Raw genomic sequence first — 24,165 nt, 5'->3', positions numbered from 1 at the left:
GATTTTCATGTAGCCGCTGATTTTCATGTAGCCAATCGTTTTACATTTAGCGGAGCAATTCCCAAGTAGCCAATCGATTTACATGTAGCTGAGCAATTCCCAAGTAGCCAATCCATTTACATGTAGCGGTGCAATTCCCAAGTAGCCAATCGATTTAAATGTAGCGGAGCAATTCCCAAGTAGCCAATCGATTTACATGTAGCGGAGCAATTCCCAAGTAGCTAATCGATTTACATGTAGCGGAGCAATTCCTAAGTAGCCAATGATTTACATGTAGCGGAGCAATTGCCAAGTAGCCAATCGATTTACATGTAGCGGAGCAATTCCCAAGTAGCCGACAGATTTTTTTTTCAAGTAGCACAGCGGTGTTCAAGTAGTGGACGAATTTTCATGTAGCGGACAAATTTGTATATATATAGGCCACCATAAAAGTTGGCAAATATCCCACGTTCCTCTCAGCATTACCGGCAGAAAACATGGTGTAACAGATAACATCTTACAACTCATTTCAAATACACACACTTTTGAGAGTTTGTCGCGCATTTTTTTTTTAAATTATAAATTAGTATTGTCTGATCTAAATGCCAGACTAACTAACAAACTGAAAATAAAACAATATTCATGGGGAGAAACTTGCGAAAATTTGATTCCAAAAAATAATAATTTCAAAGTCATAACATATCGTTTCAAAATGCCGCCATAGTTCATAATTTTGTTATTCTAACTCGCTATTTTATTATACGATATCGTAGTTAGCCACTTTGTGTAGTGCGGTGCGTAAATACTTTTAGTGGGTCATATATGAATATATTTTTTTCATAAAATGTCGATAAGAATTAGTGAAATTATATACAGTCTGCGCACACATATTTACATATATACATATATACAAAAAAACAGAACTTGTCATAAACGCGTGAATCGTATAACTGTTTGAATAGCCCAGTATCTATCTTATAAAAATGTGTGCATATATATAGTGCAGGCTGATTGATCGGAAAAAAGTATTAGTGATTTTCGGGGTTTCAGGTCGTTGGTACTTCAATTTAATGATGTATGATTGCTTTATTTACCAAACTGTATTTATTATATGATTTCCATTATTTTGAGCAAGGGTAAGGCCTTGTACAGTAGATCGTCAGGTCCCTGTGTGAATCACCATGATTTTCAGATATACAAGAGGTACTGAAGGTAAGGTTTTCTTTCAGTGCAATACAATACAAATACATTTTAAACTACATCCGATTGTGGAGTCTATGTACGTGGGAGAATGAGGTTACCCTTTGCCACAACTACCTCCAGGTAACCCTTGGGGAAGGTGTAGCACTTGTGAGCCTTGGGTGCCAACTTCCCATATAACAAGTTTGGTTGACGTCAGTAAAGGCACACGGTCGTAAAACTCCTGCACAAACAGATCCGCATAGGTGGAAAATTTGTCATGTAAATATGTATATATTAGTTTCAGTTGTTCTTAGCATTTGGCAGGGGGGGGGGGTCGTAACCTCTTGTGGTGAGAACCAGTGTGACTGGACTGCCAACGGGGTGCTAACGATTTCATTGGAAAAGTTATCAGTTACATCCGTTAATGTAATTTTGTTTTACATACCCGTAAATCAAAAATCACAATACAATACAATAACAATACCTGTCTAAAGCGTGACTACTATGCAGAATCAACCTGTGATGACCTGTGATACAAAATCATTTAACAAGAGCGCCATCTAGAGGCAATACCACTGTTAATTAATGTTGTCACCGTAGAGGGCATTAATTTGAGGTTAACGGGGTTTCCGCCATTGTGCGATTGAGTGCATGAAACAGATTTTACAGGACGAGCTTATGTCTGGACTGAGGAATATTCCGAGCGAAGTAAGTGATCTATATCTACGATTAGAGTATACTCGTTAGATATTCATGTTTGAGTTATGGACCTCGTGAAATTATAATTAATACATGTGAACACTGTATGTATGAACAGAACGCGTTTGTTGTCTCAGCGGCGTGTAATCTCAACACATGCGACCATTCCGTTTCTTGCTTTGCACTGGTGAGGAATAACTGATGGTAATAGTCTCACAGAATCGGGGTCGTTTCCTCAGTATATACGAATTTGTATATACAAATTACAATAACAATACAATTACAATACTTAAGATGTTACACATAAGGTAAAACAAATCACGTGACAATATAATGATAATAACGGTAATAAATCATAGCTTAAAAGTTGAACAGAACGATGAAGGGTCACGCACTTCGTTGCAAAATGGTCGTATGGTCATTTAAAATTATTAAATGAGAGTTGTCTACACCAAAATAATTTGTTCACACATTTATTCTCTCAATTTAAAAACTTGTAATTGTGGCAGTTAATCAAACGTGTGTTGTTTACACCAAAATAAGTATTAAATATTTGTTGAGACATTTATTCTCTCAATTTAACAACTTGTAATTGTTGGAATTAATCAAACATGAGTTGTTTACACCAAAATAAGTATTAAATATTTTTTGAGACATTTATTCTCTCAATTTAACAACTTGTAATTGTGGGAGTTAATCAAACGTGAGTTCTTTACACCAAAATAAGTATTAAATATTTGTTGAGACATTTATTCTCTCAATTTAACAACTTGTAATTGTGGGAATTAATCAAACGTGAGTTCTTTACACCAAAATAAGACTCAAATATTAGTCCATACAAATTATTTCCTCAATTTAACAAGTTGTACTGGTGTAAAATTATTAAACGAGAGTTGCCTACACCAAAATAAGTCTCGATTTTTTGTCCACACATTTATTTTCACAATTTAACAACTTGTTATGGTGTAAAATTATTAAATGGTGTAAAATTATTAAATGAGAGTTGTCTACACCAAAATAATTTGTTCACGCATTTATTCTCTCACTTTAACAACTAGTAATTGTGGGAATTAATCAAACGCGAGTTGTTTACACCAAAATAAGACTCAAATATTAGTCCATACATTTATTTCCTCAATTTAACAAATTGTACTGGTGGAAATTAATTACGCGCAACTTGTCTACACCAAAATAAGTCTCAAATATATTTCCACACATTTATTGTCACAATTTAACCACTTGTTAATAGTGGAAATTACTTAAACACAACTTGTTCAATCAGTTGACATCAATGCAACTTACTCGCAGACAGTGCACAACAGAGTATCATTATTGAACAATTATTAACAGGAACGTGTCTTGGCATTAGGGTTAGGGTCGGGTCAGGTATGAACAACGCAAATGGAAAACAACCAATTGGCAGGATGTACACTAACGGGTTATGGGATGTATATAGTTTACACAAGTAAAAACACAAAATTGGCAATTTTTTGGACAATTGTAATTCAAAAATAGAAACGTGTTATATTTCTATATATATATACTCTGTATAGTCTCATCAAATGCAAACACAACCAGTCAATCCATCGTGGTCTTGTGGGTCAGTTGTCAAATTCAAAGTCAAAGGTCATGCACTTTGTTGCAACCTGGCCGTGATTTTAAAACTAGGTCATGGCGAGACAGACAAAGAAGACATCATCAACACTCAAATATTACAATAAAACAGGGAAGAGGTAGCATATTACAACGTAGCAAAATGGGAAATAAAAAAACAAAATACAAACGCCAAGGGTGTGGATTAAACTGGATAAACAGATGCAAATACCAAATCAATCGTTATAGCTTTCCCATTCAACTAATCAGAACATTGAAGTAGTCAGCAAAATGAACACTAGTCAAAGAACAACCCTGTGGAATGGTACACAAATATGCCATTGCGATAAAACAAAATTAGCTTTAAAATCTAATAAACTGAACAATATCAAACCATAAAATGTAAATAAAGAATATTAGAAAAGAAAAACCGCATGATACGCTGCCATGCAGAACTAAAAAAATAAGTAAGAAAACAGCATATTAAGTAAACATGGTAATTAAACTGACAATTACCTGATTTTGACAAGAAATAAACAGAAACAAAGTTAGTTTTGCTCGATATTAAAGTGTCGAAATGGTGTGCCCTATATTTGCAAAATCAATTCAGGAGAGAGAGGAATACCCTCTGCGGTATAGAGGTATTTATACCCTATGTGGAATTCATTAAGGGTTTGAATTCAGAAGTTAACATTTTTTCAACATCAAATATTCATTCTAAGGATTTATTTCTTTATCTTATGTACTTGCAGTTGTGGAAATTAATCGAACGAGGTATTTACACAATAATTATTTTTTTTCTCAATTTAACAACTTGCGTTCAAAAGTATAAAGAAAATAAATATGACAACAAAAAATACTAAAACCGAGACTTCTTGAAGGAAATGATAAATTTGAAAAGTAATTAACTATCAATGGATCTACCATCACGTCGTTGCCCATGGAAGACTTAACACAATAAAGGATGCTTATTGGTAACCAGAAACACATTTTAATCAGCTATATATTTGCTCACTAATTAGATCAAGAGTACGGTTTAATTGTTTAGCAAGCACAATTAATTTGAGTAGGAAAATAATTAACAATCTCCGACTTAGATGGATACTTCCTAACTACGTTGTTTTGCATTAGATGTATGGTATGTAAATTACCAGCACGTGTTCAACGCTAACAGCGGAGCAGTAAAACAAAGGCTTAGTGACAGAAGGGCTCAAATTTACATAATTCACACCAAAATGATGTAATGATGATTTCAAAGTTATGATTTTATGTTATTTGATTTTATGTAGAAGAGCTGTTGGAGACTGGGTTATACCAATGACTTGTATTCATCATTCAAATCTCTGAACTCTTTGTAGTTTCAATGATTTTGTTTGCTTTATTGTTAATCTTTTGTGTGTAATCAGTGTTTTCCCAAGGTCACAAACAGCTGGTAGCATTGTCATGCTTGGTGGTCAATGCCACGCTCCAAACCATTTCAGATCTATTGTTAATAATTTCAATTGATTATTGTTCTATAAGTCAGAAAGCAGCTAAGTTCAATTAGTTCAACATGTATATGTAATTAGTCTGGTACGTGACTGGCTAATCATCTCGATGCCAAAGAAAATATTTAAAGAAAATGAAAAATAGCAAATTTATGTCGAAATGTACAACATGCTTATGGTACTTCAGAAATCACGTAGAAATCACGACCAACATCTGATTTGAAAAAAAAAACGTTTGAAATAATACTAATTCTGGTGTTGAAAATAAAAGTGCTACTCGTACTGAAGAATAAATTAAGCAAATTGCTTGCTAAATATGAGGCAAATTGTTCGCCACTCTTGACACAACCAAACACTGGTATTTTTTTGTCATTTATACTTTAAGTCCTTTAATAACAACATAATCTTTTATACTATGTTAACTTAGATATATATATTGGATAGAATCAGATTGTATAGTGTAGTGTAGTGTAGTGTAGTGTACAGACTAAAGGTTTCACATGCAGAATCCACTTCAAGTAAGTGTAGTTCATTTTGATAATTTTAAATATGTATATATGTAGATTGTTATGTCTTATTCTACTTTCATACATTCTACCAACATTTTATCCACATGTAGCTATCATGCCAGGTTTTGTGGATACATAGAAAACTAGCGTTCTATAGAAAGATATCTCAATACATTGTGTCTACATATTGGTTCTGCACATGAAACTTGTATTCTACCTAAATAGGCTGCTCTGATATCACACCATACTTTTACTTTGGTACATTGCATCTACATTGTATATTATCCATGCTTCTGTAAAGACACAAAGAAAACAAGCATGCACTACGTTCAATTACCACTGTAGGCATTATTCTGCCATTCAACCAAGGACGAAGACAAAAATCTATGTCAGGGAAAGCCCTATGACTTCATATATTTTTCTTCCACATCATGAACCACGTCACCGAGGCAAGGCAGGGGACATCATCTTGCCTTATGACTTCACTTCTGTTTTTCTCTGCATCAAGTGAGCATCCTAGCAAAAACAGTGTGATTCAGTCTCCAGTTTTTCGACTGAGATTTCTGAAGAAGCTGTGAACCGTTGGTAACATAGACGTAGTGGCTAGTAGGCTAATTTGTTTTTCTTATTTTTGTGTGTGCAAAAGAACTCAGGTTTATCTGAGCGAGCTACAAACGACCTGGCCAAGGCAAATAGGGATTCCACCAATGCAGCCTACGTCCTAAAATGGCGGGCATACGTTGGTGTAGTGGAAGGGAGGTTGATCCATGCCATCTCTGTTGACCATGTAGCTGACGTTTATATCCATTTGTTTGACGAGTTGGGCTTGTCCTATGCAGCGATCATTGGCCTTGTTACCCACCATCGAGAATTGCTTCTATGCCCAGTTTGGGTGTTGAGTTACTACGAGAATCGTACTAAGGAATCGAGGCATGGCAGCAAGCACATGTTTATGTGTTATGACTAGGGTAAGCAGGACAAACCATTCTCCCCGACTTCCATTTCCAGGTGGATCACTGCGGCAGTGTGCAAGATTTATTACTATTGGCTATATGCCAGCATTGTCACCCATCATAGAGAATTGCCTCTATGCCCAGTTCGAGCGTTGAGTTACTACGAGAATCGTACTAGGGAATCGAGGCATGGCAGCAAGCACATGTTCATGTGTTATGACCAGGGTAAGTAGGACAGATCAGTCTACCCGACTTCATTTCCAGGTGAATCACTGCGTCAGTGTGCAAGGTCTGTGACCATCTGGCATCCTCGACACAGGGTCTACAGAGACACAGAGTACGAGCACATGGGCTTTGTGCGATCACTGAATCATTGGCTCTTGCATCAGGTGCCCTCCCACTCTAGCATATACTGAGGGCGGGCATTTATTACCAAAGAGACACCCAAACAATTGAGGAAGGTCCTTTTACGGTGGGACCCGTTCTAGTGGGTGAGACTTTGGTTACTGAGCAAGCCCAGATGAACACAGGAATCACTGCGCATAGGGGAAAGAGTAGTCTCTGCTACAGATTTGTGCAGAGAAGTTTCTCCCGTCAGCACTTCTTGGATATGTCCAGGTCTCATTTTCGGCCTATGCCCTCATGCAGAACTGTTTCAGCCTCTTTTTTTCGGAATGCTAGTCACTCAAGCATCTGAGTTTAGGTCTAGCATTGTCGGGCAACTCTGTCACCCTTTCTGCAGTTGCTTTCTTGTGGGCCCGACACTGTCAAGTTAAGACACCGTCACTGGTCTTATCTAAGTGGTAGTCGTAAGCAGGGAATATTGTGCCGGGCTGGGACACCCTTTTTTGCATGGAAACCCACCATCTTTCTGCGTCTGACTCAAAATGGTCATTCTAACTGACTGGAGTCTGCGGTGGGTAATTGAATGTAGTGAATTTATGCAGAAGGTTTACAACCCCCCTATTCACACAGTTCTTACCCAACATAGACACAAGGTCCCTACTGTGGAAGAAAATCTATGAGCTCATGGGGCTTCCCCTGACCTAGATTTCTCTCTCTGCTGCTGGCTGAATCGCAGATAATGTTGACTGACATGAGTCTATGGTGGGTATGAACTATGTGAATAGATGGGTTGAAAACCCTCTGCATAAATTCACTATGATAAATTACCCACCTTAGACTCCAGTCAGTGTCTAATTCTAGCTATATAGTCTGCTATGGTATCACACCATACTATTACTGTAATACACTGTATCTACATGTATGTAACATTCCAGGCCATTCCATGTATAAGGGGCATACTAGCTAGATAGGCTGCTCTGATTTAATAACATACTTTCACTTTAATTCAATGCATCTACATGTAGGTAATAATCCAGGCTCAAAAAAGTCAAACATATAACGAGCATTCTAGCAAGCTAAGCCCATCAAATTATATAATACGTTTACTTTAGTACATTGTATATACATGTAATATTTTTGGTTTTACAAAGACACATAGATAACTAGCATTTTGGCTAGTTAGGCTGCTCTGATATCACACCATACTTTATCTTTATTTAAATAAATTACATCCACAATTAGATATTGTTCTTTGTTCTACAAAGACACTTAGATAACTAGCATTCGAGATAGATAGGCTGCTCTGATATCACATCACACCATACTTTTACTGTATAAGTTATGTGGAAAGCGTCAACAAATTGTTGATTGTTTTTCATGACATGCGCATAGAATTTTATTCCAAGCGATTCTACATTGAACATAATTACTAATAACCGTGAATGGAACGAGATTGTCGATCGACCACACACCATCGTGTGGAGTTTTCCTGATGAGCGCAGTGAGCGAAGATTGTTGAATAAATAAAAATGTACATCGAGTGCATATACTAGTATATCATAACTACAGGCAAAATTGTTATTACGGCTTAAGAATGCCGTTTATCGTAGACAAGTTGACTTCAACCACCGTCTGTGGTGGATAAGTTTATATCGCAAAACTAGGCGTTGGGGTGTTCTTTTCGTCACATAAAACGAACTGACTAATCATGCGGAATTGTTATTGAAACGGACATCGATTGCGTTGTGTTTTCTTGAGTTGAACAGACGTGAGATATAATTCAAATTGGTTTATTTGTACTCAACATGAACATCAATACGTTGTACAGCAAATACTTCTTGGTATAAAATATAGATCGCTAAATAATAGCTCCATGAGGAGTTGGCATCGTAGAGAGCATAGAAAGGAGGGTGTGCATAACGAGCATCAAGTTGCGAAGCTACCATAGAAGGAATTACAGCGACGGCCTGAATCGGACTTCTCACGACAGCGCTTTGCCTGGTTAATGTAATTGTCAACGTTAGAGCGGCATTTGTCTCGGTGACAGCTAATCGGAGAAGTGCCAAACATGTGTTTGTACTCTAGAATATATCATGTCAAAACGTTCCGAAAATAAAACAACGCTAATGATTGGCGCATACAAACGAAACGTAGCGCTGTCATTCCATATTAAGAGTGACACGTGACTAACACGAGGCAGAACTTTGGTGGGAATTTTGGGCGGTAAACAGACAAGTACCGCGAGAACGCAATGGGAAACAATGTAGCGAACGTTTGGATATAGCGTCACGGTTGCTACAGAAACCGATCTAGTCTCTCAGGACTCAACTCGTGGTTATCAAAACAATGTCTGAAATTACAAACTAGCTTAGAGAACATCATACAGAAAGTAAAATTTGTTCATGTTAGATAACTGCGCGCGACACCGTCTGTGTTTTCAGACAGACACTTTATATTCTGTCTGGTTTTGACAAACTCTGATTTCTTTCCTGTAATTCATTCCATTGTATGTATCAGCAATGCACCGGTAGCGTTTAATACACCTCATATTCAAAGTAGGCATTTTGAAAACGATGTGGGAGGGCCTTACAGTGCCGGCAAATTGGAAACTCGACGCTTTTGAAAACCATTTTTCCGGCAAAATTCATTACTATTCTTTTTTTATTTATAACTAACCTGAACATTCATGGCGCCACTCACGTTTGAAAAACAGAAATATAATATTTTTTGTGGAGCTTTTATACACAGATATTAATGTGAGTGAGGCGACTTTACTTGAATAATAAACTCCACCCGCGCCTGTTTATAAACCATGTCGATCTTTAATACATTGTATCTACATGTAGGTAATAATCCAGGCTCTAATAAGACAAATATGCAACGAGCATTTTAGCCAGATAAGCTGATCTGATATCACATCATACCATACGTTTACTTTAATACATTGCATCTACATTGTATTATCCATAGTTCTGTGAAGATATGTAGGTAATATTCCAGGCTCCAAACAGAAACGTAAATAACTAGCATTCTAGCTATGTAGGCTGCTCTGATATCACACCTTTCTTTTATTATCATTTTTTATTGTACCACATGTAGCTATTTTCATAGACTCTGAGACACACAGAAAATTAGCTAGATGTGGTGCTTTGTGATCACATAATACTTTTACATTGATACGTTATCTCTAAATAGTATTTACATGTAGCTATGTTGATAAACTCTGTAGAGACACATATAAATCTTATATTACAGATAGATAGGCTGCATTGTTATCACACCGTATTTTTATTTAGATACATTCCACTTACAGTGTATTTACATATATGTTTTATCCTAGGTTCTGTAGAGACACATATAAAACTAGCATTCGAGCTAGACCCGCTTATTATGCTGGAATCATTCTTGTCAGATAACAATCTACAATGCCAGTTAATAATATTTTGATAGGTTTAGGCTAGGCTATGTAGAAGCACATACAGACATGGTAAACTGCAGTTAGATATCCATCATTTCATGATGTTGCACTCCAAATATATTTTGTTGTATTGTTTCATTCTGTTATTTTGTAGGTGAAAACTGAACTTGCTGCCAATTTATAGATGAAGAACACTTCACACAATGAAGCCCTGGAACACAATGTAGTACATTTCATTTCCCAAGATTTTCAAGATTTCCAGAGAAGTGAGACGAATTCCTAAACATTTGTATACTCAAGTCACTGAAAATATATATGAAACTTACCAACATATACACATAGAGAATTATGCTTGCAATGTCACATGGTATGCTTTGAATTATTAATGAAAACAACAACACAACTAAAATGTGCGATATTAGAATTGTATATTAGTTCATTGGGGGGAAATGTGTAATGTGATTGCTTGCTGAGTTTTGTTGATTTATTACAATCTAGTACATTTCAAACTGACCACATCCAATAAGATTACCTTCATACTGCATTCTAACCCGTACGCTCAGCTATACTTATATAACCTCATAATGGAAGTAAATACAGACTGCAAAATGCCATATACCAGTAGAGGATTTGACAAAATCAACAGAGAACCTAAATGTGTGCAGTCCATGGAAAAGGTGTTTCAGTGCATGCAATGTAAAAATAGCTTCACTCAGTCTGGTGGTCTAAAACATCATATGCTTACACATACAGGATCGAAGTCATTCCAGTGCAAAACATGTAAGAAGTGTTTTACTCAGTCGTGCCATCTAAAAGACCACATGCTTGTACATTCAGGGGTGAAGCCATTTCAGTACAAACAATGTGACAAATGCTTCACTCAGTCGGGTAATCTAAAACAGCACATGCATACACATACAGGATGTAAGCTATTTCAGTGCAAACAATGCAAGGAATGCTTCACTCAGTCTAGTAGTGTAAAATATCACATGCTTATACATACAAGATTGAAGCCATTTCAGTGCAAACAATGCGAGAAATGCTTCACTCAGTCTGGTAACCTAAATAATCACATGCTTACACATACAGAATTGAAGCCATTTCAGTGCAAACATCGCGCGAAATGCTTCACCCAGTCTGGTCGTCTAAAAAATCACATGCATACTACACACACAGGGCTGAAGTTATTCCAGTGCAAAGAATATGACAAGAGTTTTGTATATGCAAGCGATCTAGGAGAGCAAAAGCACACTCGAAATATCCAGTCCATAAAGAACGCTGATCAACTGGAGAAGGGATCATTGTTCATGTTAGATTTTTTGAAAAGTACTCAAGAGGACAATAGGAGTGGCATTAAAAAAGTGAGTCAGGGAACAGAGACATTCAGAATGTGCTTTCGTTCTAGAAATAAGAAGGCATTAAAAGGGAATGAGAAGTTGAGCTATAAAATTAATAAACTGGACCAACATTTTGTAAAAGGTAAGGGCACAGAAACCTTCAGACATGTGGTATTTTTCTAATTCGCCATGTATCAAAACGTGTGATGACATTTAGATCATGATATTTTGATATGAAATACAACAGACAACGTTTTTTATTGAATAAAGATGATTATAGGATTGTAAACATGTACATGTTTGTTTTTAAATATAGTGGATAGCAATCTAGTGTGTGTTGCCATTCACATCTGGTCCCAAGGCATAGGTATTGGTACAGTAGGATTATTATTAGTCATGTATCATTGAAAAACAACTTTTATTTTAATTTTATTTTGTACTGTCATATTTAGTATGCAATATTAGAAAAGTATTCCAGTTTATTACTGCATACGTTCCAATCTAGATACATTTATGCAACAAATGTCAACATTAAACAGGAATCTGAGTGTGAGTAAATTTGTATTTTGAAAATATACACATAATGTAATTATAATATTTTAAAGTTTGTTTTAGATTGTTACCCAGTAGTCTGCTGGTAGAGGCATTTAGTACACTGTCAATGAATTATTATTAATAACAATAGTTAAAGATGATTACAATAATATTTCATTCTGTGGCTGATAATTATTTGTGTGATATGTTAGCTATTTATTTAATTTGTCATTAAGTGTTCTTTTCGTACATCAAGTGGATGTAATACTTAAAATTGGATTATACTTTTCTTACATGGACAAGTATGGTGACATTCTCATCAGTGGAAACTCGTGGTATATTATTCGTATTGAATTCATACCACGCTTTGGTCATTGATATTTTTAGCCCGGAAGTACATGTGTATACTGGACTGGAAGTTATAAAAGTTTAAGGTCTTTCACAAAGTTCCCGGAATTGTGTGACACAACTAACCAGGATATTTCAGTGTAGTGAAATCGAGATTGGACTGTCGAAAGTCGGTCGTACCTAATATTAATCTGTTATTATTAATAAAAATTGTGTATAAACGTAATAGGCCTGAAATAATTGCAAACGCTGGGACAGAAAGTATGGAGTGCCGTAAGGCACGACCGACTGTCCGGTGCTGCAATTCACTGGTAAGATTTCTTACCAGATCCGGGTACTTTCATATGCAAATGAATAGTCACGCAGATGTCTATCATTTTTACAGTGGCCAATCGTAAAAAGGACCAGGGGTCGCTGGCGACTAGAATCGATAACGACTTACGCGAAGTTTGTTTTGACTGTATGCGATCGCGACAATTTCCACAGCAGTTTTTGATATCATAACACAAACAAATCTTGACGAATGCATTATAAAAGTGCTGGAACGTTTAGACTACCATGATATTTCTTGCAAAGAATACAAGCGAGTAATTATTATCGCAAACTACACAGAAGGGGGAGATGTGTTCGTCTGCGTGCCGTGTTGACATTCGTCTAATCAAAAGAAACTCGTTTCGAAAGCAGGGATCCCTCACTTTCAGTTGCCATTCAGTCGCCTGCGACCTTTCTAATAACTCTCGCTTAGCTTTCTGAAATTCCTTCCTGAACTCATCCATGTTTTATGCAGAGTTGACGCTCTCAGTCTACATTTTCTGCACGCATACGAACTGGCAAAGTGTAGATCGATCGTCTCTGCCACAACAAATTCGCATGTCGTAGTTCTGTTGATCCCGCGAAACAGTACAGGACCGATAAGCAGGACCGATTTGAAACACTCGTGTGCTTTTAAATTTGTCGAGGCCACTGATTGGGTGGTACCTATGAGTCTTGGCATTGCGATACACGATAATAATAAATGTAACTCTGTAGGAAGGTGGTTGTAGAGCAGGGGATCGTCGCTAAAGAAACTAAAGTGTGATGTTACACGTGGCTTATTTTCGATAATTACGTTAATAGGAAGAATGGAGGTGTGGATATGCTAATAACTGTTATTAATCCCTTACATAGCCTATGTTTACAGGAACTCGTAGTATATTTACGAGCCGATAGCACTAATACCCATGGGTATCAAGTGTATAACGAGCCAATAAGACTTGCTTCCATAGTGCACAAGTACAGACCTTATCTACTTTGGCATTCCAATGAGAAAATTGATAACGGAACTAATATGGAACAATACAAAGTCATGTGGCATTGATCATTTCTTTGAATTGTGTTTATTTCATTAATGGCGTTCGTCTGAAATGCAGATTTGTCGTTTCATATACATTTTGCCACCCTCGTATCGTTGTACTACGATGCCACAGCGATGTCCACGATGCCCGTATGCTTAGGGTGTTGTCATGTACACTGCAGTCAACAATTAAAAACAATATTCACTACACGAAGAACACACTTTCGCTCTCGTAAATACAGCTACTATCACATGGAAATAGTAAAGATAATGCATCACTTCGCGCGGCGAAAACCCGGAGACCTGCCATAGCCACTTGTAACGCAAAACAAATGTTATATACCAAATAGTGTACATTTCCTAATGTACATGAGGCCTGTTTTACAAAAGTAAGTCGAAACTTGTATTATGTAAAAGAAATATTTTAGTCATTTGTTCACCCATTTTTAGCGTGACTACCAATTGTAAAGAGAATAAACATTGTCACAATTTAGCCCGATAAAAAGCCACCACGTAGATACACGTTTACAACAGGATTTGTTCATAACCGACAAAAAATGGATTCGTCACATGTAACATAATTGGTCTTTCATCAGCAACTCGAGGGCTCGTGTGGCCCGGGGATAATAATGCCTGTTCCATTTCATGAATACAGTTTTTATCGCCACGTGCACGCTCTCAGGACATAAAAATTAGGAGTAAACAATACTAACCACAACAAGTAACCTGCAGAATTTTAAACTCATAGTTGCTGTCGACATAGGAAGTAAAGTCAGTAAATAACACCGAATAAACGGCAAGGTAAAGACTATGTCCAATTATAGTAAATACGTACTGCAGGCGTGACTCGAACCGGCGCTCGCGCACGGCACCAAATCGCCTAGCTTCACGCCACTACACGTCTTCCCCTCGGCCACCGGGCATCCCCAAAAAAGGATGCTTAATAACCGAGCTTATTACGTGCAGAGAACATGAAACCCGTCCACGCGATACGCGCCACACAGCATGGCCAGAATGCGGCAAAGGCCTTATAAAAAAAGTGTCAAGTCTCCATAGAGTATATCGGAAATGGCATTTTCACTTGGATTTATTTTAGCGGAAAATGTGCATAAAGACGTGTAGTGGCGTGAAGCTAGGCGATTTGGTGCCGTACGCGAGCGCCGGTTCGAGTCACGCACGCAGTACGTATTTACTATAATTATACATAGTCTTTACCTTGCCGTTTATTCGGTGTTATTTGCTTACTTTACTTCCTGTGTCAACAGCAACTATGAGTTTAAAATTATTTCTCAGTACTTATTCACTGTTACAATGCTGTACCATTACATTCACCATCCTACTACAGCCAGATCTGAAGGCCTTTGCCTTTGATATATATATATAATTTTAGAGCCTGTTATTATGTGATTTTTCTAAGTTGTGTTGAAGACTATTCCATAACGAAATCGCTGAAATTAGTTTATCTCATTGTAAAAGGAACGTTGTTGCTTCGACGTTGTTGTCCACGAACGACTGACTTCGAAACGTTCCACCGAGATCGGACGGCGACCTATCGTGCCAATTCTTCGCCATTGTATTCAAACGAATGACGTGTGCGCTGTTCAAACCCGGGATTCTACCAGTAGGGGCGTTTCAGTTAAAAAAAACATCGTAAAGCATACAAATTCAACATTTTCAAATCAGTATACTAAAACAGAAATGCTTAGGAATGCAAAAGGAAGATAGATATAAGTATAAACAAAAGTATTTAAGTATAAACATCTCTGTTGATACAATCCCCCACATATTCTGCTCCCAATTATTCCTGCGTAATATAGAATAGCCCCTTTCCTTGTCAACATTCTGAGTAAAATCACGTGATAGGAAATTACATACTCTTCCGCCGGTTTGGAAAATTTGTTTAATTAGCTCTCTTTCAAGCAAGAATGCAGATTTCCCAGTGGGAGTGAAACTGGTTCGACTCTTCCATCGAAAAATAGGGGTGTTTCAGCATAAAACGAATAACCCTGGGGTGCACACAATCCACCGAATTTCGGAACAAATCTCACATCAGTTAGAGCAGCAGAATACCGCAGAAATATCAGACAAAACATGAAAACACTACATATTATATAACAGCCTGAACCCTCTCTATTGCAATTCCAGGAATAACCCCCATTTTCCGGCTTGGTATCACCCACTCCTGAAAACAAACTCTTAATACCACTCTCATGCGTTTAGTAATGATCATTTCATTGAAAATGACAAAATGTGTGTACGTACCTCAGGTAGACCTCTCATAGATTTGTTGATTTCATGATGATATCTACAATTCTCTAATTTTGATGAATATTTGTGTTTTTTGGTAAAAAGTGATATTTTCGACTTATTGCTGAAAACTTTAAGTCTGATTGTTTTGATACATATCGGTATTACATGTGAACTGCTCTCAGATTTGTTCATTTTGTGATTATATCTTTGATTCTCTAATTTTGATGAATACTGTAAAACATGTCTTTTTCGCGAGCATGTCTTTTTAGCGAATTTAGCGAGAGAACTGATTCGCTAATTCAAGATGTAGCTAATGACGTTATTATAAATTCAAAATGTCCACCAAACAACGTCTTTTATTCCTCAATCACACTTTGTAAAAACAACACAAAGTAAACGTACTGACATGATGAACACACTTTATTGAAAAGTAAATTAACACATACAAATAAACGCATTAATTGTGGTCATTATTTCAATGAAAATAAATAAATGAATAAATAACACCAATGAAGTTATACTGATATATAGTTTGTCTTGTCATGCAGGTGATAACTGCACATTTGTTTTGGCACGCGACAGACAAGTATTGTGAAAACAGGAAATGAACAATGACAAGACAGATTCGCTAAATCAACATTTCGATATTACGTCATTTTACCACAATTCATAGACTTGCTTTTTATTGTTATGATCCGTGGCACGACTACTCCATCCACCGTATGATGTATATGCAAATTTGCGAGCCCGAATATGGCCGGTGAAGTGAGGGCGCTTACACTGATGGCAAGTCTGTTTGGATTTCACAGTCACATGACTTTCGCGTTCATCACTTGTTTAAGTAATTTATATTTATTTTTCAAGAATGGCAACAGACTGCAAGAAAGTCAACGCAACTCGCTAAAATTGCATGTCACTTTTTCAATGTGTTTTACAGTATTTTTGTAATTTTTGGTAAAACAAGGATATTTTTGACGTCTTGTTGTAAACCGCAAGTCTGATTACTCTGATATTATATAAAAATATACTACATGTGTACTTCTCTCAGATTTGTTCATTTTGTGATGATATCTTTGATTCTTTAATTTTCATTTTTGTCATTTTTGATGAAAAGGAATCCGATTGCTTTATAATACTATACATATTGTTCATTGTTTGTCAATGGGAGTCTTTGCAGTTACCCTATATGTATGTGTGTGTGTCTGACTGCTCCACATATATCTCAAGAACCGTATGTTGGTTTTTAATGAAACTTGGTGTATAGATACTCTGGGTTAATGTAAAGATTTGATTAGGTTATAGCTGAAATTCATACATATTAATTACATGATTTGCATGATAATTAGCTATTTTGTAGCTGTTCCTTGACTGTTCGATTGATATCTAAAGAGCCATTCATTAGATGTTAAAGAAACTTGATACATAGATGCTCTGAACTAATGCACAGATGTGATTAGTTTTGGGTTAAAATCAGTGCATATTTAATTACCTAATTTGCATAATGATCACATTTTCAGCTTTTACACTGATATCACTAGTACTAATTATTCCTTTCAATGAAACTTTGTATATTGATGCTCCAGAACAATGCACATACCTGCTGAGTTTTGGGTAAAATCAGATCATAAAAATCATAATTTGTTGTTCTAATCACATTTCAATGAAACTTCGCACATACATGGTCTGTGACAGTAATTATCTCAATTCAATGAATCTTGTTACATATTACTCTAACACAATGTGATGATCAAATTAATTTTAGGTTGATATACATTTATAATAATTACCTATTTTGCATAATAATCTACTTTCAGCTTTCCACAAATTTTGTAAGGATTAATCATCACATTATAATGAAACTGTGTACATGTGCACCCTGAAACAATATACATGCATCTATGCATAATAATTGCTTAATTTTAATAATAATTCATTTGGTTCATTGAGGTAATCCACGGACGTGATTAGTTTAATTTTGATAAACATGCATTTTGATTATCTATTATTAGCCCATTTCTGATATCTAACAGAATCAGATTTAAATTGAATTCATTGCTCTAGCTCTAATTGGACTAAAAACTGTATGTACTATAATTGTTGATAATGAATCACATTGTTTTCATGTTATGCATCTCAAATAGCAAACAAAAATTTGTTGTCAAGCTACTTGTTTGAAAAGCAAATTTTAAATTTTGAATTAATTTTAATATGTCTCCAATACTCTCAGCACACGGGAGTTCTTTCTAAACTTCCTTTAATCTACTAATATATTAGGTTCACATGCAGGTATCGAAATATGTCTATGTGGCACATGAATATTTTTGTATTTGCTATAAAACTCCCGATGTATTAGAATATAGTCGTTTATTTAGATTGATGTGACCATCTTTTTCACATATGTTATGACTTTGTTCGAAATACGTCATAGTTTTGAAAGGCATAATTACCATGTGTTTATGTGGACAATGTATATGAATGTTGTACTCTGATAAATCAGCCTATATGTTTTTTATATAACTCCTTGCAATATTCCCTATTCACGGCACATGCCGTGATTATACAACATACAGTTGAATCGTATAATCGAGTAAATATCGGCTTATATATCACGAATATCATAGATATATTTAACAATCTATCACATAGTGAATAAACTATGGTAAATATTATAACATAGTTTACCCTTAGCAAGTATATTTCCCGCTTTTCAAAATCAACGTACACGTGTGACATCGGCCTAATGTGTTTTGATTTTAACCTTCTCCAATGCGATTGATATTCTGTTACTTTTAACAAACAAACGAACCAGATCGTAATATGTCGTATATCAAGATAATGGGGGGAGTGATAAATAAATAAACAAGGCATATTTACCATTGCAGTTTAATTCCGTGTATAATTTGTCTAAATATCCAAACATATGTTAGTATAAGGTAGTAAGTAACAGACTGGAAACAAATTCCCACTTCCGGTCCGGTAAGACTTAAAATACATGACGAATATTCAGATATAATGTTTGGTATGTGTTGGTTATTGGATATTTCAGCTTCGTCGTTCTGCACTTCGTTTAGTAATTGGAACTTCCCAGACTGCGTAAAAACGGACAGTTTCGCGATTTTGAAACGGGAAATGCTTTTGCCTAATTATTTGCAGAGGGACGGCCGCTTAGGTATGTGCTCTGTAACTTGCAGCACATGAACCTAAAAGCGTTAGGTAATAAAACAAAAATGACGTTGTACTAAAGTTAAAAAGTACGTTCAAGCTCTTCACTCTTTTATAGCATAAAAACGATTTGCTCCCTCGCTTATTGTGACACTCTTTAATCGACTGATTTCCATTCCCCTCAAAAGTCAACAATGGTTTCGTCCTTTTTTTTACGACTCGAAACACCCCTTTCTGCTTCAAGTGTTTATTTGCCTTCAATTACGTGTTGTTGGCTGTCACTGCCGTATTCTGAGTCTTGCCAATAACGTTTTGGTTCAAATTCAAGTAGCTATATACAGATAATAAGTAATGTCAGTTAAACACACCTTTGACAATAAAATGTAAGTGATAAGTAGCCAATGGTGTAATGCTCAAAGTAATTGAAATGCAAGTTATCCGCGAGTAATAATTTCCAAGTACAGTAAAACTAGAATGAGTAAAGAACGGAATGACTTGCAGTCGATGCCATCTGCTGCCAAAAATTCATAGCACACAAACATATAAATTTGACAATTTCTGTTTATTGTGATACCAGATACTGGTGTTTATGTCAATCGGCGCATGCATGGAGCGCCCTCAATTTATAAGACTGTGAATTTTGTCTTCTTGTGGGCGCTCTACGCATGCACAGTTGTATCTGGTATCACAAGAAACATAAATTGTCAAATCTCGTCATAAATGCGTGAAAATTGGAAAAATATATGAATTATATGTAATCGGACGACAGTGTGCAATAACCGAGTATCTTATCAGCACTCATAACTGATTTTGACAATGTGCTTTGTAATTTGAGGGATTATTTTCGGCACCTAAAAAAATGTGTGTGCCACCGCCGCCCTTCGGCGTTCATGGGAACCCGACGGGGTGAGGTAGATGATGAAATCTTCCGAAATCAAAAACCGCATAAGACTCGCACTATTGTACCACAGAGGGCACTATATCACAAAACTGCATACGTGGATATTTAAGCGATTTAAGTCGAACAATAGGAAACAATGACATATAGTACGAGTCTAAATATGCGAAAAGTAAGCGGGGTAACATGTGCATATTTTGTTTCATCCCTTGTCATATATATAGGGCAGGCTGATCGGCCTTGAAAAAGTAGTAGTGATTTTCGGGGTTTCGGAGCGTTGGTGCTTCAATTTAATGAAGTAGTATTGCTTTACATTACCAAACTGTTTTAATTATATAATTACCACTATTTTGAGCAAGGGATGACCTTGTACTGGGACATAGTCGCTCCGGCCCATAGACGTCCATGTATTGACGTGGGTAGTTCATCAGGTCCCTTTGTGAATCACCATGATTATCAGCATATGAAAATTTGTGTTTACAACTCTTTCCAGGATACTGTATTTTGATTATAACACGATCTAAATCCAACTTTAAGCCTATAAACATTCCATTGTTTTCAGTGTCAAATCCCTTTGTTAAGTACAACAACAAATATTTCGTTGGTGTCTGTGAGCTCTTGTGTGATTGGTCAATGCATGGACAGCTCTTCCAATTCTGTGTTTTACTCCTTATCAATTGGGGTTACGTCCAAACGCCACTCTCTTGACTGGAGATCTCTGATGAAAAATATTTCTTTGTTGTTGCGTGTTTACTATATTATTAACAATTCACCCCTAGATGTGTTAATTTCAATTCAATAGTAAAAATCCGTTCTCAAAAATCCAAATAATCACAACATCATCGATATCCATTTTCTATTCTTACCCACAAGCCACACCATTCATCAAAACGAGTGTTAGTAATGCTAAATGATAAGTCTGACTATCTATCACGTGAAACCAAATAAAAGTCATTCTAAAATAACGTACTATAAGTACGATTTTGATTTGATTTTGGATTTATTGACCAGGGATAAAGAAATTACATTTGCAATAATAATTGTCGAACAGGTTCGGGTTGTAACGTTCGGTTGACGAAACAGACGATACAATTTCAACAGTACTGACGTACATGAATGCTAATCAATTTCATATAACCAAATGTTGTTTTTTGCTGTCGTACATTATATTTGGCAATAACTCCGAAAGTGAAGTGTTATATCTTCAACAAAACGTAGCCGTTAAAACTTGCAAAACGAGTCTGTTTCGATCGATCACCGCTTAAGCAGCATACACTTTTTTTTGTTTTTTTTTGTCATTTAAAAAATACGAACGGTGTCAATATTCAAAACTGCATTTTTTATGTCTCTGGCGTGCTTCAGAATGACAGATCTTGGCCGATCGTGTTTTTACAAAGGACCTGAATGTACAGCACTAATTTCACCAAACACCCTGCTCGCTTCTGCTTTTCGATCATTTTTTTTTTCACTCGCTTTTGCAACCGCTTGTTGAATAATTTCTGCTTTATTTTTTGACCGCGTGAACCCAGAAATATCGCCCGTCTGCTCGCTCACATTTCAAATACATGGCCGTGGCATATGTTCCTGGTTTCTCTGCTCTCTGTCCTAATGAGTTAGCACTGCCTGTATCACGTTAATGTCTCGATAATCATATTCTTGAATCGCAGTAGCAGCCCTGGATTTAAACGGAACACAGTCCCGCTCTATCAGCTTGTTGTGGAACGTTCACATAACAAGAGGTCATAGTTCAAGTTGCGTTCGCGAAAGATACAAGGTATGATGGATTGGAAGTGTTGTTCGAAATTAAATAATAGTTAACACTCATTGAATCCCAAACTTTAGCACTAAAACAACCATTTCGATAATTCATGTGCCAGTGATCAGTGTTTGAACAAGCGGCCAGTGTTTTTAATAAGCGAGTGAAAAAAGAAAGTGATAAAAATATGGTCGTTTTTCGGTCGAAAATTAAGCGATATGCGGCTGATTAGAATGCGAAAATAGTGAGAGATTGGGCAATTTGAAAATGAGTACTGATTGCGCATTTTTAGCTTGACATGCGTCACCAACTGAGAACATGGTAGGAATTGGAAGTATACGTGGGAGGGAGTCCAGAAAGGGAACAGCCAGCATCCATTTTACGAGGAAAACGTGAAATCTCGACGGATTAGTTTCGTTCTCACATGTAATATTACGTTTTGAGGGCTTCTGAGTTAAAAAAAGATGACTAAATCAACTGAAAAGCATGCGCTTAGAGACATACATATGCAGAAGTCGGGTAGCCGCCAGTACTTAATCCACTTTTAACACCTAGGCTACTCTATTGACATTGGCTCTTATTTCATGTTTTTTTAACTTGAGGTGGCTGATAAGCCTTGCCGAAAACGTGCGCAAAATGGTCATTTTGCGCACGTGTTCGACATGGATTAAAACCAGTTGTATGCAGATATTTTCGTATGAGATACCCTAGAGGTACTGAAGGTAAGGTTTTCTAACAGTACAATATTTATTTAACAATACCTGTCTAAAGCGTGACTACTGTGCAGAATAAACCTGTGATGTGATGACCTGTGATACAAGGAATTCACAAAAGCGCCAACTAGGGGCGATACCACTGTTAAATTAATGCCCTCTACGGTGACAACATTTTATTGAGGTCAACGGGGTTTCCGCCATTGTGCGATTGAGGGTAGATTTTACAGGACGAGCTTATGTCAGGATTGAGGAACATTCCGTGCGAAGTAAGTGATATATATCTACGATTGAAGTATACTCGTCAAACATTCATGTTCGTGGAGTTATGGTTCTTGTGAAATTATAAATAATACCTGTGAACACTGTATGTATGAACGATCGCGTTTGTTGTCTCAACGGCGTGTAATCTCAACACATGCGACCAAGAATGCGACCATTGCGTTTCTTGCTTTGCACTGGTATAGAATAAAGGGAGGTTATAATCTCACGGTAGAACGTTATTTTTATTGACAAAATTAGTACGTTCAACATTTCAGTTATAATAATATGACATGATTTTTTAATAATGCAATATCCGTTTACGCTGGTTAAAAGTCCAGGTACAATTCCAGAATACAAATCCACACTGTACGAATTGCTGATGTCACAAAAAATGCCCTTCAATAGTGGTCGTTATATATGAATTGCTGTATACAAATAATATAGTGATAATATAATGATAATAACGGTAATAAATCCTAGCTTGCTAAGCAGAACGATCATACAGTCAGTCGGGTCAAGCCAAAGGTCATGCAACCTGGCCGAGATTTTAAAACTAGGTCATGGCGAGACAGACAAAGAAGACATCATTTAACACTGAAACATCACAATAAAACGGGGAAGTGGTCGCATATTACAACGTAGCAAACATGGGAAATGAAAAACCGCCTAATACAAACGCCAAAGATGCGAATCACACTAGATAAACACTCGCCAATACCAAAGCAATCGTTTTGGCTTTCCCACTCAACTAATTAGGACATCAAAAGTAGTCGTCAAAATGAACAATAGTCAAAGAACAACGTTGTGGAATGTTACACAAGTGTGCCATTGCGATAAAACAAAATTAGCTTTAAAATCAAATAAACTGAAAAATATCAAACCATAAAATGTAAATAAAGAATATCAGGAAGAAATAATAAACCTGACAAAACGCCACCACGCAAAACTAAAAAAATAAGTAAGAAAACAGCTTATTAAGTAAATATTAAGTAATTAAACTGACAGTTACCTGATTTTGACAAGAAATAAACAGAAACAAGGTTAGTTATGCTCGATATTAAAGTGTCACAGTGGTGTGGCCTATATTTCAAAAACAATTCAAGAAAAAGAAAAATATCCTCCACGGTATAGTGGTATTATACCCTCTGTGGAATTCATTGAGGGTTTGAATTCAGGCGTTATAATGTTTTTTTCAACATCAAATATCCAATCTAAGGATTTATTTCTTTATCTTACGAACTTGCAATTGTGGAAATTAATTGATCGAGTTATTTACACCATAATAAGTGTCAAATATTTTTTGAGTTATTTTTTTCTCAATTTAACAACTTGCGTTCAAAAGTGGAAAGAAAATAAATATGACTACAAAATAGACTAAAACCGAGACAGCTTGAAGGAAATGATA

The 24,165-nt window shown here is 36.3% G+C and overlaps 1 long non-coding RNA gene across 1 annotated transcript; it reads left to right on the top strand.

Annotated features, from left to right (window-relative positions):
* The first annotated feature begins 1,782 nt into the window (after window positions 1-1,782).
* LOC146731571 (uncharacterized) lies at window positions 1,783-10,574 on the top strand. The gene is made up of 2 exons (XR_014927075.1): window positions 1,783-1,869; window positions 10,320-10,574. It is a non-coding gene; the product is annotated as an uncharacterized LOC146731571 (long non-coding RNA).
* The last annotated feature ends 13,591 nt before the right edge of the window (window positions 10,575-24,165 follow it).

Source organism: Saccoglossus kowalevskii, chromosome 18, assembly GCF_978046115.1.
Source record: "Saccoglossus kowalevskii chromosome 18, keSacKowa6.1, whole genome shotgun sequence".
Classification (NCBI taxonomy): Eukaryota; Metazoa; Hemichordata; class Enteropneusta; family Harrimaniidae; genus Saccoglossus; species Saccoglossus kowalevskii.
Note: the sequence above shows the minus strand (reverse complement) of the source record. Positions and strands in the feature narration are given on the sequence as shown.